General features: G+C 44.6%; 1 protein-coding gene across 4 annotated transcripts in view; it reads left to right on the plus strand.

Moving 5' to 3' along the window:
• Positions 1-14,408, plus strand: part of AMER3 (APC membrane recruitment protein 3) — a 116,295-nt gene that overhangs the window by 86,026 nt on the left and 15,861 nt on the right. The window lies entirely within an intron of this gene.

Consider the following 14,408-nt stretch of genomic DNA (forward strand, 5'->3'; position numbering starts at 1 on the left):
TACTCTGATTACTGTTAAATACTATGTACTGTAACCTGATGGCTGGTGCTGCTCTCTCTGTAAAGAAAAAACTGTAACTTCTGTATACTCTGACTATTGGGAAAGAGAAAATCTGTGCCATACTTACCTGTATCATCCTGTACTTACAATACTACAGCACAGTACTACTTTCCTGATGCTTGCCCATTACGCACGATGACAATGGGCAACACAGGGGCAATATGGTCTATATATTTATTGCAGCGTTCCACGGTGAGTACATTGTTCCAAAAACTCATTATGCATTTCAACAACTCGTCCTTTTTGGAGGGTTTCGCCACTTTCCGGATATGGTCCTTTAGCTGATGCCAGACCATTTCGATCGGATTGAAATCTGGCGATCTGTCATTGGAAAAAAAGGACAATTAGTTTAAGAAATACAGTACACAGTAAAAATAGTGGGGGGAAAAAATGAGACATGGTCTACTGCACTTACTCCGCTGGCATCTTCACCCAGTTGATACCGCGCTCAAGGATATGCGCTGTTGACGCGGTGTGCTTCGGATCGTTGTCCTGGTAGAAGCGGTGACCATTGGGGAACTCGCGTGTGATATATTGCACTATTTCAGGGACAATTTTGTCTTGGAAGAAAGCTTTATTCATTATTCCTATAGCAAGAAAAGAAAAGTCCTCAAAAACTGCACACTAATACAGTACAGTGCTTACAGTAAGGTTACACTAGTAAAGTACAGTGCATAAGGCTACATTATATTTGATATATTTTACCTTCAAAGATGACAATGCATTCTGGTCCACACCTAGAGATGGCACCCCACACATGCAGCTTCACGGGGTGTTTTGGCCACGGCTTCAAAGATATGCGGCCTTTTTTGTGGAATGCATAGCTTGCAAATCTCTCCAGCGACACAGTAGACTCATCAGTATTGTATTGTATTGTATGTCTTTATTTATATAGTGCCATTAGTGTACATAGCGCTTCACAGTAGTAATACATGTGGTAATCAAATAAATAACAGATAATATAAATAACAGATCATGGGAATAAGTGCTTTAGACATAAAAGTAACATTTCGGAAGAGGAGTCCCTGCCCCGAGGAGCTTACAGTCTAATTGGTAGGTAGGGAGAACGTACAGAGACAGTAGGAGGGAGTTCTGGTAAGTGCGTCTGCAGGGGGCCAAGCTTTATGTATCGTGTTTAGAAGATCCACAGTGCTATTCATATGCTTCTTTAAGCAAGTGTGTTTTAAGGTGGGTCTTAAAGGTGGATAGAGAGGGTGCTAGTCGGGTACTGAGGGGAAGGGCATTCCAGAGGTGTGGGGCAGTCAGTGAAAAAGGTTTAAGGCGGGAGAGGGCTTTAGATACAAAGGGGGTAGAAAGAAGAATCCTTGAGAAGAACCAAGAGTCTGGATGGTGCATACCGAGAAATTAGGGATGAGATGTAAGGAGGGGCAGAAGAATGTAAAGCTTTAAAAGTGAGAAGAATGGAGTATGAGATGCGGAATTTGATCAGAAGCCAGGAGAGGGATATCATGAGGGGGGATGCTGAGACAGATCTAGGAAAGAGTAGAGTGATTCTGGCAGCAGCATTTAGGATAGATTGTAGGGGAGACAGGTGAGAGGAAGGAAGGCCGGAGAGCAGGAGGTTACAGTAATCAAGACGGGAGAGAATGAGGGCCTGAGTCATAGTTTTAGCAGTCGAACAACAGAGGAAAGGGCGAATCTTAGTTATATTGCGGAGGAAAAAGCGACAAGTTTTAGAAATGTTTTGAATGTGAGGGGCGAATGTGAGAGAGGAGTCGAACGTCACCCCTAGGCAGCGTGCTTGGGCTACTGGGTGAATGATTGTAGTTCCAACAGTAATGTGGAAGGAGGTAGTAGGGCCAGCTTTGGGAGGAAGTATGAGGAGCTCTGTTTTAGCCATGTTGAGTTTAAGGCGTCGGAGGGCCATCCAGGATGATATAGCAGAGAGACATTCAGAAACTTTGGTTTGTACAGCAGGTGTAAGGTCAGGTGTTGAAAAGTATATTTGTGTGTCGTCAGCATAGAGGTGATAATTAAACCCAAAAGATGTTATTAGGTCACCTAGAGAGAGTGTGTACAGAGAAAAGAGAAGAAGTCCCAGGACAGAGCCCTGGGGTACCCCCACATAGAGATCAATAGAGGAGGAGGAGGTGTTAGCAGAAGAGACCCTAAAAGTACGATGGGAGAGGTAGGATGAGATCCAGGATAGAGCTTTGTTCCGAATACCTAGAGTATGGAGAATGTGGAGGAGAAGAGGGTGGTCCACTGTGTCAAATGCTGCAGAGAGGTCGAGTAATATGAGCAGAGTGTAATGACCTCTGTCTTTGGCAGCATGGAGGTCGTCAGTTATTTTAGTGAGGGCTGTTTCGGTGGAGTGAGCAGTGCGGAAGCCAGATTGTAGAGGGTCTAGGAGAGAATAGGTGTTGAGAAAATGGAGCAAGCGAGAGAATACAAGACGTTCAAGTAGTTTAGAGGCAAAAGGCAGGAGGGAGACAGGTCGATAGTTAGAAAGACAGGTAGGGTCAAGCTTGCTGTTTTTGAGTAATGGTATGACTGTTGCATGTTTGAAGGAGGATGGAAAGGTTCCAGAGCAGAGGGAGGAGTTAAAAATGTGTGTGAGCGTAGGGATTATAGTAGGAGCTAGAGGTTTTAGGAGATGGAGGGAATGGGGTCAAGAGGGCAAGTGGTAGAGGGAGAAGAGGCGATCAACAGCGACACATCCTCCTCTGAGACAGTGGAAAAAGACTCAAGGAAGGCAGGAGGAGAGTTAGGAAGAGGTGTAGGATGGGGGGAAGAAACAGAGGGGATGTTCTGCCGTATGGATTCCACCTTTTCCTTAAAATAGTCAGCAAAGTCCTGAGCGGAGATGGAGGAAGGAGAGGCAGCTGAGGGTGGTTTGAGTAGAGTATCAAAGACAGAGAACAGTCGGCGTGGGTTAGACTTGTGCATGTTGATTAGTGCAGAAAAGTAGGCTTGTTTAGCTTGCGAGAGGGCAGAGTTGAAACAGGATAGCATAAATTTGTAGTGAAGGAAGTCTGCGAGAGTGTGAGACTTCCTCCAGAGGCATTCAGAGGAACGAGTGGAGGAACGCAGCATGCGCGTGTGGGAATTTAGCCAGGGTCTAGGGTTAGAAGGGCGAGGGCGGCAGAGAGAAAGCAGGGCATGTAGATCAAGAGACGAGGACAAGACAGAGTTGTACTTTCTGACCAGGTTGTCAGGGTCTGTAGCAGAGCTGAGAGAGGAGAGGGAGAAGTGTAAAGTGGACTCAAAGTCAGGTAAGTGAATAGAGCGCAGGTTTCTGCAGAACTGGGGGTAGATGGAGGTGGAGAAGGGGAGAAGCGAGATAAAGAGAATGAGATGAGATGATGGTCAGAGAGAGGAAAAGGGGAAATGGAGAAATCAGAGAGAGAGAAGTTTTTAGTGAAAACCAGGTCTAAGTAGTGGCCATCCTTGTGGGTGCTGGCTGCAGTCCACTGTTGAAGGCCAAAAGAAGAGGTAAGAGAAAGAAAGCGGGAAGCCCAAGAGAGAGAGGGGTCATCAATGTGGCAATTGAAGTCCCAAAGGAGAAGAACAGGGGAGTCTGAGGAGAGAAAGAAAGAGAGCCAGGATTCAAAGTGAGAGAGAAAGGCAGAAGGGGGATGAGTAGAGGTAGGTGGGCGATAGATGACCACCACATGAACAGGGAGAGGAGAGAAGATCTGGACAGTGTGAGCCTCAAAGGAGGGAAAAGCAAGAGAGGGGGGAATAGGAAGGGTTCGGTAATGGCAGACAGAGGAGAGCAGGAGCCCCACGCCTCCACCCCTGCCATCAGGGCACGGAGTGTGGGAGAAGGAAAGGCCACCATAGGAGAGGGCAGCTTCCAGAGCAGAGTCAGACTGAGTGAGCCAGGTCTCAGTTATAGCAAAGAGAAGAAGGGAGTGAGAGAGAAAGAAGTCATGTACAGAGAGGAACTTGTTAGAAAGAGAGCGTGCGTTACAAAGGGCACAGGAGAAAGGGAGAGAGGAGGGAGGGTGGCAGGGGATGGGTTTGAGGTTGGAGGGGTTGACACCAGAAGGAGTAGAAGTTGCATGTGGGAGGCGAGGACGAGAGCAAGTTGAAATAAGACAGGGACCAGGTTTGGGAGAGATATCCCCAGAAGCAAGGAGGAGAAGCATGGATAGAAAGAGGATGTGAGAGGAGGATTTGTAGGGGTGTTTTTTAGTGCAGGGGATATAGCTGTGTGGTGTCAGAGGACGCAGGTAAGAAAGGAGTTCATGTGAACTGAGAAGTGGTGAAGAAAGGAGAGATGGAGATATATGAATAGAGTTTGAGACATACTGAGGCTGGTAGATGTGAAGATGCAATCCTGGAAAGTCTCCCCACTGTTGATCCATGCCTGGGCCTGGACCACTCTTTTGATTTTGTTTGCGTCCCGTATCATGGGGTACGTTCTGTAATGACAAGGACTAAATAATTTTAGCGGTACAGTACAGTTTCCTAAACAACACTTTTACCTCCTGTACTGTCCAGTACTAACCTCACATGTCCATATTTCCATCCAATGCTGTGTCTAATCTTCTTTATGCTGCTCTCGGATACAGTCAGATTGTGCTTTTCCTGCAAAGTGTTTTTGACCCTTAATGCACTCTTCTCATCATTCTCCTCACTTATTTTGTCCACCAGAAGAGTTGTCTCCCTACAATGTAAAGAAAATATATTGTTTTATTAATATGCAGCAATATAAAATTTATATATAAATATAAATATACAAAATATATATACTGTTGTACTATATATATACAAAATATATATACTGTTGTAATATAAATATAAATATACAAAATATATATATACTGTACTGATATAAATATAATTATACAATATATATATATAATGTTGTAATATAAATATACAAAATATATATACTGTTGTAATATAAATCAACAGAAATAACAAAATTATTAGATTTAAATTAAAATTAATTTTATTTTAAAGTTGTATAAATATACTTACGCGTTAGTTACCCTTGGTGCCCTTTTGCGCTCTCTGTTTTTTCCATGTGCATGATAGCTCACGGTGGTTGCTTGCACAACGATGCCAGAAGAAGCTAACCAGCGTTGGATAGCAGCAATTCGGTGTCCGCTTGTGTACATGTCCTTAATTCGCATGCTGATCTCCTTGGAAATTTTTTTAACAGGCATTGCTGTGAGTAGAAAGAAATACAAACACAAGAATGTATATTCGATGTTTAGTCGATGTGTATTCAATGTGCAGTGAATCCACAAAATGGATGGTGTATTTATACGGTAATGACTCACATTAGAGTACGCCCACTTTCAACACCTGTACTTCGTCGCCATGCATAAAAGGTTACACACTTTGCATAGCCCACCACTCAATGATCTTTATCTGAACTTGCCCTTGTCCAGATACTGCATTGTGCAACCTGCTTCCATGGATCAACCCCGATTCTACGGACGCAGGAACCCACTCGCCTCAAGTGTCAAGCAGAAAAAGCGAAAGGCGGTTGCCGTTTCCATGCCAAGGCAAAAGCGACAGGCTAAGGCCAATAAAGAAAACCTTCTGCTGACCCCAAAGGCTAAGGGTTTTCATAGACGTCAGCCTTATTATGTCAAGAAGATATACGGTGATAACTCTCGACGCAAAACGATTGACAGCCAACCCATCGAACCCGCAGACCATTTCCTCACATACGCTTCGACGACTCTGCCGCCGCTTCAGCCAGTCTTCTCCACCCCTCATCCTTGACGCTGCTGCCGCCCTCATGGAAACCCACAGGCTATCTTCTCCAGTTCTATCCAACGACGCTGCCTCTGAAATCCACGGGTCACTTTCTCCTTTGCTCTTAGACGACTCTGCTTCTCGCCCGGAAATCCAAAGGTCACTTTCTCCATCCCTCTTCGACGACGCTGCCGCTTCTCCTCTACCGGATATCCACAGGTCACCTCCTCCACTCTTCTTCGATGTCGCTGCCGCTTCTCTCCATGGAACCCCCATCTCATCGTCCGTTGCACCCATCCCCCTAGATGTTCACACACCATGTACAAGAAGCAGCTCGTTAGACGGGATGCTGAATGGGATAAGTGTGGATCTCCCCGAGAATTCTATTGTGCTAGCAAAGATAGATCTGCTTCTGGAGACAATGCTAAAGGTGGAGCAACGGATGCTACAAATGGATCAACGGATGATACATATGGATCAAAGGATGGATCGACGGATGGAGAAGATAGAGGCTGACATAGCAGGCATACATTATTTGCTTGGTGTTAATGCCCATGTTTCCCCGACGCTGGAGCAGGGGGGTGACATGGATGTGATGAATGGGACCTTCGACCCCCTTCCGTCACCAAGCGCACCCCCTCCACCAGAAGATGTGGTGTACATGTATGCCGTTGAGGAGGACATGACAACCCCATCAAGACCACGCCAGGAGACAGCACGGCGACCAAGACCGGAGGAAAGCTTCCTCCCAGACAACCTAACATCGCCCGTCGCCGCAAGCACACCTGCTGCCAAAAGACCTTTAGTCGCTCGCATCGATACGGTGCCCGACATCACCCTGTGCGATTTGCCCCGGCGCTCAGGGAGAAGTATAGGGTGAAGAGTGCTGGTGCACCCCACAAGAATGCCTTGTTACTTTTTAAGCACCATGTTCCCTACTCGTTGTACTGCGACTGGGCCTTCAAAGTGAACTACGACGGAAATCATGTAAAAAAGGCGCTTCCTGCCAATTTAAGAACATTCGGGATGAAATGCGGCGCTTTTATCCAATTACAGATCCTGTCATGAAAGGCGTTCGATACTGCATTAATGGCGTTTTGCGCCATGCAAGGAATCGGCCATGGACGGACAATGCGGAGGACTTTCTGTAAGACCATACTGTTGTGCTGAACTGTATTGTACTGTACATGATTTGACCTGCTGTACTTAAATAAAGGAGATGTTGTGTGTTTTTTTACTTGTATTTATACAGAAATGTTTTAACTTGCTATCCACACACTCAGGACATGCACAATTCCAGTCCCTGGGGGCCGCAAACAGGCACGGTTTTCAAGGTTGTCCTGAAAACCTGCCCTGTTTGCTGCCCTCGAGGACTGTACTGGTGCAGACTGTTTTGCACACCATCCCACTGTACAGTATATGTTTTGCCTTGTCGTTCTTTAATAAAGGAGATGTTGCGTTTTGCTTATTTTATGAATAAAGAACTTGTTTTTAAAACATGTGACTGTAAACCATACTGACTGACATACTGTAAATGTTTTCACACATGTAGCAGTAAACCATACACCTGTTGATGTTTTGAATTGCTGTGCACAGAAAATGTTTCTACATTGTACAGTATTTGTAAATAAATGTTTTTGTACTTACTCCACCAATAAAAGAACATGTTGATTTGTCTTACATTGTTCCATTTGCTCCTTTGCTACTGTAACAAAATAAAGTGTTTCTAGAATGACGAGGCAAACAGCACTGTATACTGTAGGCATGCTCAGTATAAGAGTATAAAAAAAATAGAAGACACAAACTGTACTGTACTGTATGTACTGGCACTGTATACTGTAGAAGACACATAATGTATGTGATACATGTAGAATAAATGCATAGTTTTATTTTTTTCGGGTTTATTACACAGTATACTGTACTGTATATAAAAAAGTATTGTACAGTATACTGTACGGCCGGAAAACATCAGTATACTGTTTCAGGTACAGTATTCTATCCTAATCAATAACAACGGCAACTAAACTGTAGACTCCGGTACGTGGGTTTTTAAATCCGATTCAGCAATGTGTAGGCATTGTTACACAAAGCGATATTATCCATCGAAATCCCTCCATTAGCCGTTTTCTTTTCTGAGGAAAAACAAAAAGAAAAGTTTTACTGTAATGGTTAGCCCCCTAAAGAAGTTCCCAGCCAGTCCACCAATAATTTTCTCGGGGGGGCGTCTCCTGTTCACATGCGCATGTGCCTACCGTTGATGCGATGACACGCATATGCATTTCAAGAAGGCTCCAATGCACATAGGCCTAGCATTCCACCAATTGTTCAGTATCTGCAGTACTGTAGAAGCCTCTCAGCCAATGATATTGCTTACAGGAGAATCGCTTGACTTTTGAATCGCACCGATATTGATATTGTATTGTCAAAATAAAAAAACACAGAAAATAATATGGCAGCAATACTCAACATAGAATTTCCCATTCAGCTGGCGTCAGTGCCAGTCCACTGCCAGTCCAGTGTTCTTGATCATCCACGTCGATAGTTTGCAGCGGGACTAGTCCACCTGTAGCCAGCTGATGAGGCTGGAAATTGCTTAGGTACATGCAAGCTTGATCGAAACTGCACGCGAAATCCGGCTCAGGCTCAGGGTTTTCACTGACGGCGGGACCGTCATTGGAAGCCGGTGCTGGTGCATTGCTTGGCAGCGACTGTCGTTTCTTAGTTGGTTTTAACACGACCCTTCGCCTTTTGCCATCATCATGATCATAGATACAGGAAAAAGCCGGTGATACACACCAATACCCTCCAACAAATGTGGCTCAATACGATAAAAACAGGGTTTTTACATAATCTTTTCCTTATTGCACGCTTCCACGTATGAGGAGTTGGCGAAAATTTATAAAAGTCATAGTTTTCGATAAAATACTGATAAATTTGAACAACTGTTGCCCTCTTATCCTCTGTTGCATTAATCGCGGCCCATATCAAATACGCGTATCTTCTGTCGGGTTTTTGGAAAGCGGCCTGCACTTGAACACTCATGGCGGGCGGGTCTCTGGAGAATACTGTAACCGAAACTGGTATTTGTCTTTCTTTAATATGAAAAGCCTAAATCGATACATTTTTGCAACCTCTTCCTTCAGTCTCAAGGCCAAGTTACAATAGCACACTGTGGAATCTTTTTTAAACGAAACACCTGCAACTCGACACATTACTGAAGCGCATGCGCATTACAATTCATGAATATCTGCCATCTGGCGGACACGCAAAGAATTGCAACCTATTAAATCCGAACCATTCTCAATAAACGCATCAACTGCGCGTCAGCCGCGCATGACCCGTGGCTGGGAACACAAAATGAACGCGGCATGCGCCAGGTGAAGAGCGTCGCATTCCAGGAAAAAGCCAGGGAAAAAATGGCGATTTGTTAGAATAAAAGCTGCCGCAGCAGTACTAATACAGCGTATCTGCTGGTCTAGTATTGACAGATAGAAGGTCATCCCTATTGCTATTTTTTACCCTATTATAAGCTCTTTTTAAATATTTGGGCCTGTTTCCCCTTTCAAGAAACTTTGTTCTTAAATTATCTGATTGCTTCTTGTATTCTTGGATAGTGGAACAGTTGGGATGCCTTTAATCAATAACCTAGGATGTTGACCCATTGCAGATAAGAGGCTGTTTTTTGAGGGTTTCTTACTGTAAACTGATGTTTGTATCTCATAGTTAGTATCTTTCTCAATTAATAGATCTAAAAAAGTGATACTTTTTATGTTTGACTGTGAAGTTAGCTTGAGATTCAATGAATTGCTATTCAAAATTGTAATGAATTCTGTAAGTTAATGCAGAATTGGCAGCAAAACGTAATGATGCAGATAAATGGAGAGGTAATTCCGAATCCATCAGTTTAGAAAATAAACTAGAAGAGACAATAGGTAAATTTACACGTGAACTTAAGGAAAGGAAACAGCGCAAATATATCTGGGACTCTAAGGATTTTAAAGAAGGTAAAATATACAAACAAAAAAAGGAGAATAAAAAAGTTCGCTTTCGCCACCAAGAGTCCTCGACTGATTGAGATACTTCCAATGAGGAGAGTGACGGTGGCGAGAGAAGAGATTTGGGAGCAGTCGAACCTTCTAGGGTTGTTTTTTTAGACCAGGACCCTCGCTACCCACCACCTCAAGACCGAGTAAGACCAGAAGAGGCCAGATGGGGTGGGTTGCGAGACAGAGACACCTGGAGCTACAGGGGGGACTAAGGAGACGATCTCGCCAACGTCATCAATAGTCGCCACTGATGACTTTAGTCAGGTTGTGAATTTGTCGAATGTGGTCCTCAGTAATGGTCAGATGGCTGTCCTGGATAAGGGACTTTCTTTCTCACTTACTGAGGACTTCTGCAGATTTGACTGGATCAAAGACACGTACCTGTTTGGTCGTAAATTGTTGTTGCACAAATTCTTTAAGAGAAGGGCCCAAAATCAGCTTAGGGCAGTTGGGCCGGAAGACTTTGATGACCAATATCTAGAAAACATCGATAACTCAGCAGCTTTAGAAGAGGAGTCTCTAAGGACACTTGGTGAAGGTCCGTTTACCACGTTGAAACCTAAATGAAGATTTACACCTGCCCTTGAGACATGCTCGAAAGTAGCTACTTTTATTGGCCTACTCACTGCTGACTTAGAACGCCTTAGGCCAAGACCATCTCTGACCAATTTGAACAGCTCTGAAAGACAAGCGTTGCTAGAGTTAAAGAACAACACCTCTATCACGATCAAGCCCTCGGACAAAGGGGGCAACATCATGATAATGAACACCACGGATTATGTTAAAGAGAATCTGTGCCTGTTGTCTGACCGTGACTGTTATGCAATTTTGAGAACTGATCCTACTAACATTTATTTACGCGACCTGAAAATGATTTTAGATCAGGGCGTTTACACCAAAGTCCTTTCCGTGAAAGAAAGTGCGGCACTCCTCAATAAGATCTCGAGGGTGGCCACTTTCTATTCTCTCCCCAAGGTGCATAAGAGTCTCGAAGCACCGCCTGGACGCCCCATTGTTTTGGGCATTTCTAACTTAACTGAACAATGTAGTGTTTATGTGGACAGAGTGCCTCGCCCTTTTGTGGTTTCATTGCCCTCATACCTAAGGGACACGAAAGACGCTTTGAACAGACTCAGGGAGGTATCAATTGATGATGATACGTTACTCGTCAGCCTGGATGTAGAATCATTATACACTTCCATAATACATGATAGAGGCATCGAGGCTGTCGAGTATTACCTCAGTAAACGAACTTGTGAGTTTAGTAACCATAACATACTCGTTTTGGATCTATTACGATTCATTCTTGCCATCAACTCCATGGTATGGCCATGGGGACCACCTGTGCACCCACATATGCCAACCTTTATTTAGGCTGGTGGGAGGCAGAGGTGGTCTTCCAGGAGCGGTATTGTCGGTATGCCTCACACATAATTTTGTGGATGAGGTATATTGACGATATTTTTGTCCTGTGGAGGGGGGCCAAGACGCTCCTTGATGAGTTCATTGGTGAGCTTAACATCAATTCCCTCAACCTCAGACTTACTTCTGAGGTTAATCACATGAGCATCACGTTCCTTGACCTCATGGTTTCTAGGTCCCCCCAGGGAACCTTAGCTACGTCTTTACATCGCAAGTCCACTGCTACAAACAGCCTCCTCAGAGCTGATAGCCACCACCTGAAACACCAAATTAGGGGTATACCCGTGGGTCAGTTTTTACGCTTGAGGAGGAACTGTTCATCTAATGTGGACTTCGAGACCCAGGCTGTTGCCATGAAGCTGAGATTCAGAGCTAGGGGGTACAGCAATAGGGCCATTAAAAGGGCTTACCAACGAGCTAGATTGACTGACAAGAATACACTTTTGGATGAGAGGGCGACACCAACAAATGAAAAACAGGTGATATGTTTCATAGGCACGTTTAACAACCAATGACCTGCTATTACCAACATTTTGAATAAATACTGGCATGTACTCCGCGAGGATATTGACCTGAGGGAGATACTTAATGATAGGGCGACGTTAGTCAGTAGAAGAGCCACCAGTATTCGTGATCTACTGGTCCACAGCCATTATCAAAAAAACCCTGCCGGTACTTGACTGGCTAATACTGCTGCGGCCAAGTTTATTCGAGCATTTGCCCGTTCTTGGCTGCAGCAGTAGCCTGGCGCGCGCCCGAGTGTGACGGGCGCGCGCCGAAGCAGCGGAAGAGCGCCCTCCAATCGGGGCGCTTTCCCTACCGCTACCGGGTCCGCCGGGTCCCCCGGAACCCCCTGCCGCCGTCCCGCAGATCGCGGGACACCAGGGCTCCCTCGGGGAGCCCTGGACGCGCGTGCAGGGGGCGCAGGCTCCCGAAGACGCGTGACCGCGCGTCTATGACGCGCGGCACGCCGAGGGGCAGCCACAAGCAAGCCGGGAAATCTCCCGGCTTGCGGTACCGGCCACACTTTAATAAAGTGTGTCGGTAGTGTAGATCTGCTGGGTTCTTCAAATGCAACAAATGTAGAGCCTGTTCTTCGTGTACACCTACAAAGACCTTTAATAATTGGAATGATACACATAGTTTCAATATCCGTCAATTTATTAACTGTAGAACAATGGGTGTTGTGTATCAGATCATTTGTTTCTGCAAGAATAAATACATCGGGAAAACTAAACGACAACTAAGGCATAGAGTATTAGAACACCTCGGTGATATCCGTAATCACTGTGACACCCCCGTTGCCAACCACATCCATAATCAACATCAGGGTATCTCCACAGTTCTACAGTTTGTGGGTATTGAGGCTGTGTCCAATAACAGTAGAGGGGGAGATTGGGACAACGAGATCTACACTTTGGGTACCCTCACTCTTCTCCCCCTTTATTTGACATCTTCCTATACTGGTCCAAGTACGTCCTCCCGATACCGGTTATTATATTCTAGCTATTAGCTACTTGTCAGTTCCATCCAGCCATCTAGCCATTTAGACGTAGCGACCCCTTTTTCTCACCCCATTTTTGGGTAGAATTTTTGTATTCTATTGACTTACCTTGCCTTTCCCTGTGCATCTATTGTCTCCCATATTCCATTTTTGGAATGTGGTTACCAACCCATTTTTTGCACTTAGAGCAGCTCTAAGATAGGAGAGTTCTGACTTGGGTATATTATTTATACTCTTCACTTTGAGCCTCATATCTGGCCACGAATTTATTCGGACTCGCCTGATATCAGAGCTTATGCCAATTTAACTGCCAATTTGCATTTACATTACTCACGTGGACTCTTTCTATAGTTCACCCCGGACTGGCATTTATTTAAACTTGCCAGTCATGTTATTGCCACAATCTGTATTGATTTCTGTGATTTAGGTCATTACCGCAACTAAGCACTATGCACAGACCTAGACATTGCGACGGGCCGTCTAGCAAGCAGCGTAGGGGCAAGATTCCCCCGACGGTTGCTATGACTACCAAATGCTACTTAATGTGCACGTTTACTACGTGCTTACACCTTTGAGAAAGCGCGAACCCGCGCGAAACGTGCGTCAGGTGACCGGAACAGTGTGACGTCACTCTGCTGAATGGACGCCACCTACAAGCGTGTCAGCGTCTTCGTGAGTTCAGCTGCCGAAATTGAATCAGAGATTATCTCTTCTGCCCGGTTGCTGTACCTCGGCGTTCTGCCTGTATTCCTCCTCACTCCTGGACTTAGTGGAGCGGCTACAGACGCGCACTATACCCATAAGCTAAGTGTATTATCCCATTAGCCTTGCCGTGCATATCCTGCATGGACACTGCGCGTCACTATGTTAGGCAGAGGCACTATCTCCTCTTTACACAGGTGTACCAACAACTGCTTCACCACGTGATTGGGAACTATGCAGACTTATTATTATCAACATGTGGTGCCATAATGCCATCCCCACAGTCCTAACCACTTAGGGATTATTGCTGAGTCTCGTTATCCACACCAGTCTTGACTATGAGACCATTATTCATTGAGACATGTGTGTATGATCTGTATGGGGTGATACAATATTTGTATTCTGACTGCTACACTATAAAGACTGAATTTTACACGTTGTGACTAGTATTGTCTGTCACCTCAATTTGTAGTATGATCAGATATATTTGTTATGAGACTCTCCCTGAGCGGTCATATGTTAGGAGATTATTATTGATTTTTGTGTAACACATTATTGTGTTTCAGAGGCCATAACTGGATATGGTCATTGAACCGTGCCTCAGGGCATTAACACTGCACATTTTGTGCTCGCCCGACACAGAAATCTATATTTACACGCTAGGAATTTTTTTCCTTTTTTTTTTTTTTCCTTATTTGTAGCACGTTTATTATTCAATATCATTCTGCGTGTGGTAATATGTTCACTAAGTACATTATTCGGTTCACATTTATTTTGTGATTTTCACGCTGTTTTGTTTTGATTTACATCATCTCATGGGGGGGGGGCATTAATATTGTGTAGGTCTTTCGATTTGACCTTTTTGTCTAAGGTTATTTAACCCCTTCAGATTCAGTATCAGCAGCTTATATCATACTAAGACTGTTGATTTATAGTTAAAAGGGCATCCGTATCTAGGGTGAGCACCTTGTTCTGAAGGTATGTGTGAGTTA

Source organism: Ascaphus truei, chromosome 14 (genome assembly GCF_040206685.1).
Source record: "Ascaphus truei isolate aAscTru1 chromosome 14, aAscTru1.hap1, whole genome shotgun sequence".
NCBI lineage: Eukaryota > Metazoa > Chordata > Amphibia > Anura > Ascaphidae > Ascaphus > Ascaphus truei.